This window comes from Apodemus sylvaticus, chromosome 20 (genome assembly GCF_947179515.1).
Source record: "Apodemus sylvaticus chromosome 20, mApoSyl1.1, whole genome shotgun sequence".
NCBI lineage: Eukaryota > Metazoa > Chordata > Mammalia > Rodentia > Muridae > Apodemus > Apodemus sylvaticus.
In genome coordinates this window covers 2,967,038-2,971,485 of record NC_067491.1, presented here as the reverse complement: position 1 = coordinate 2,971,485, position 4,448 = coordinate 2,967,038, and the positions used below count along the sequence as shown (strand labels likewise).

Sequence of the window (4,448 nt, the reverse complement as noted above, 5' to 3'; positions counted from 1 at the left end):
AAAAGACCTAGGAATGTGGTATTACTACAGTCATAAGAGGACAAAACTTGGAACAATTTTTTAAATTATTTTTGCAGTTACAAACATCAGTATTGTATTTGTATAAATTTCAAGTCTCACTCTCACCCTCATGCTTCCCCTATATAAACCTAATCATTCTCAAGTTAATGATAACTTCTGTTACTTTTATATGTAAACACACTCATAAATATAGACATCAGTGAGAAATGATCAAAACAATATAGTAAAATAGACGAAAAACATTTGTTGCCTTCATTTACCTAATGATAATCACCACTAAAAAATGGAATAAATTATTTCATGTAACAGTGACATTCAATGTGTTCTAACCAACCAAACTCATATATTGCAACATTCCTTCTACATGCTTAAATGAAATATCCCGTCAGTAAAATTACTAAATCAGCAGTAACAATATCTTCATTTCTCCATTAGATGTGGATTATTGTGTCCACAGTCCAGAGGAAAAATATGCTAACACAGGACAGAATCACTGCATTCCTAAAGCTGTTGTATTTCTCAGCTATGAAGAACCCTTGGGGATGGCACTTTACTTAATCTCCTTGTGCTTCTCTGCATTCACAACTGTGGTTCTTGTGGTCATTCCCAAGCACCACAGCATGCCCATAGTTAAGGCCAATAACCGCACTCTCACCTACATCTTGCTCATTTCACTCATCTTTTGTTTCCTCTGCCCCTGTTTCTAAGAAATGATGCCAGCCCCATGACATTGTTCCCCCTTCACCCCTCCCTACATCCTGCTTGCTTCCCTTTATATTGCCTCATGTGAAAAATAAAATTTGACAGTTTGATCAGAATACTGTCTTGCTGTCCGTCTCTCACGTCTCTTGTCTCTCACTTTCTCCTAGGTGGTCCAAGGACCCTGTTGACTGTCCTACAGGTAGGGACACAAATATATGCATATACACAGATGCATATATATACATATACACATACTAGTGGGTGTATGGAACAAATTTGCAATAGGCAGGCTCCAAGCATTTAGCACATGCACATATATAGATATATGCACAGACACACACACACACACACACACACACACACATATATATTCACATACTAGTGTGTAGATGTCACAAAGTTCTAACAGACAGATTCCAACTATTTCTCACATAATACACATTCATATGTACACATAATTGGTGGAAGAAGCAGACTCCAAAACATACCCAGACATCTTTACATATATACATATGTAGAGATATGATAGATGGAGCAAAGTTCCAACACACTCTTAGACACACAGTTTACACATACAAACACACACATTTACATACATACATACATACATACATACATACATACATACATACATAAAGTTGGAAAGTAAGAAGTTTCAATATACTCCTACACAGTTTACACATATGCAATATACTCCTACACAGTTTACACATATGCATGCATACTCATATTTGATGGGTGGAAAGTACAATATACTCCTACACAGTTTACACATATGCATGCATACACATATTTGATGGTGGAAAGTACAATATACTCCTACACAGTTTACACATATGCATGCATACTCATATTTGATGGGTGGAAAGTACAATGTTCCAACCACTTTAGTCTTTCTCCTATCACTCATGTAGCCCAGAAAAATCTTTCAGGAAGTAAAATATTTTGTTTTAGTTTTCTTCTAGTGAATGACTATGGAAAAAAGTAAACACTATGTTCCCAATAACTTCACAAGAAATTTTATATAGTATAGGTAGAGAAAACAACAAACTAGTTATAGATTAACATATTATAAGATAGCAAGATAATTTTTCAGCCAGTTTCCCTTACTGGCAGGCAGAAATCTGCAGTTAGAAAAATAGGAGAGTCTTCCTTTGACTGCTGAGTCCACAGCCATGAGCATGCTCAGACTACAGAAGAGGCTTGCCTCTAGTGTCCTCCGCTGTGGGTAAAACAAGGTCTGGTTGGACCCCAATGAGACCAATGAAATGGCTATGCCAACTCCCATCAGCAGAGCAGAAAGCTAATCAACTGGGCTGATCATCCAGAAGGAAGCCTGTGACTGTCCATTCCAGGGCTCACTGCCAGAAAAACACTTTGGCACGACCGAAGGGCAGGCATCTGGGCATAGGGAAGAGGAAGGGTACAGCCAGCTCTAGGATGCCCAGGAAGATAACCTAGATAAGAAGGATGAGGATCCTGTGCCAGCTTCTCAGAAGATACCGGGAATCTAAGAAGATTGACCACCACATGTATCACAGCCTGTACCTGAAGGTCAAAGGGAATGAATGTATCCAAACACAAGCAGATTCTCACGGAGCACATCCACAAGCTGAAGGCAGACAAGGCCTGCAAGAAGCTGCTGGCTGACCAGGCTGAGGCTCATAGGTCTAAAACCAAGGAAGCACTGAAGCCGGGAGGAGTGTCTCCAGGCCAGGAAGGAAGAGATCATCAAGACTCTGTCCAGGAAGAGACCCTCAAGTCTGTACAGAGTGGCCTGGCTGTGGTCTCACGTGGGTCAGTCATTAAAATAAACAAGCCTTTGTCCATTAAAAAAAAAAAGAAATAGGAGCTAGTATTTTATTAACCTTTTTTCTTGTTTTTTTAATTACATTATTTTGTTTATTTACATTCCACGTACTGCCTCACTTCCTGGTCCTCACTCCAGAATTCTTCATCTCAACACCCTCTCGTTTACATATGAAAGGGTGCTTCTGATTCCCAGTCATCCAGCATCCCCCTCCCCTGGGACATCAAATTTCTATAGAATTAGATGCACTGTTTCCCACAGAAGTCTGTCAAGGCAGTCCTGTACTACATATGTGCCAGAGACCATGGCCCAGCCCATGAGTGCTCTTTGGTTGGTGATTGAGTCTCTGAAAACTCTCAGGAGTCCAGTTAAGTTTATAATGTTCTTCCGATGACATTGCCATCCTCTTCTGCTCATTCAATCTTTCTCCCTGTTTCATAGGGGTCCCTGACCTCAGTCCAAAGGATGCCTGTAAGTATTTGCATCTGTCCGAGTCAGCTGCAGGTAGAAACGTTTGGAGGAGTTATGCTAGGCTCCTGTCTGCAAGAACAACATGGCATCAATAATAGTGTCAGTGCTTGCTGCCTACCTGTGAAATGGACCCTAAGCTGAACTGGTCAGTAGACGGCCTGTACTTCAGTCTCTGCTCCATTTTTGTCCATGCATTTCCTTTAGACATGAAACAATTCTGGGCCCAAAATTTTGAAGATGGATGTGTGGCCCCTTCCCACCCCAAGGGACCCTATTTGCCTACTAGAGTTGGTCGATTCACGTTCCATCTTCCCATTGTTGGGCATTTCAGCTAAGGTTATCCATGTTGAGTTCTGGAAGACTCTGATATCCCAGATATCTGGGACTTTCTAGAAGTCCCTCCACTCCTCCCAGCCTACATCCCCGAAGCTGCATATTTCTATTCATTCTCTCTGTCCTCGAGGCTTCTCTCCTATTGTCCCCCATACCTAATCCTGTTTCCCCTTACCCTCCCATCTCCCACACAAGTTCTTCTTTCCACATGTCTCCCATAATTGTTTTCTTCCCCCTTCTAAGTAGAATTGAAGTATCCTGACTTGGGCCTTCCTTCTTGTAAAACTTCATACAGTCTGTAAATTGTGTTATGGCCATTCATTATATTTTGGCTAATATGAGCTTATAAGAGAGTACATACCATGTCTGTCCTTTTAGTTCTGGGTTACTTTGCTCGGGATAATATTTTTTAGCTCCATCCATTTTCTGGCAAATTTCATGCAGTCCTTGTTTTTAATAGCTGAATAGAATTACCTTGTGTAACTGAACCAAACTTTCTGTATCTACTTTTTCCATTGAAGGACATCTGTGTTGTTTTCAGCTTCTGACTATTATGACTAAAGTTACTATAAACAGGGTGGAGCATGTATCCTTATGGTATATGGGTGCATCTTTTGGGTATTTGCCCAGGATTGGTATAGCTGAGTATTCAGGTAGAACTATTTTCAATTTTCTAAGGAACCACAAGATTGATTTTGAGAGTGGATGTACCAGTTAAAAATTACAGCAGCAATGGAAGAAATGTTTCTGTTCCTGTTTCTCCTTTGTTTGTTTGTTGTTTAAATATTTTAATTTGCCAATTTCAATTTGCATGAGATCAGTTCACTAGAAAATTAAACACATTTTTCTTGAATGTAATAATGTACACCACGGTCTGTACCTCTCAAGCAGAATTACAGTTTAATTGTATTTAATACAATTAAATGTATTCTTTTTTTCCCCGAGGTTGACAGCAGAATCCATTGTTAGATCTCTTGAGCAGGAGTGCTAGGGGATTGAGCTAAGTGAGTTGTAGAAGGAACCAAAGATTTTATTTCTCTGAATCATTTACATTCAGTTGTGGAGCCAGAATTTCCTTTCTCCTTAATTTTAATTTCCATCAGAAGATCTG

At 39.8% G+C, this 4,448-nt stretch overlaps 1 pseudogene; it reads left to right on the top strand.

The window, feature by feature from the left end:
- Positions 1 to 1,855: 1,855 nt before the first annotated feature.
- LOC127671281 (60S ribosomal protein L19-like) lies at positions 1,856 to 2,537 on the top strand (annotated as a pseudogene).
- The last annotated feature ends 1,911 nt before the right edge of the window (positions 2,538 to 4,448 follow it).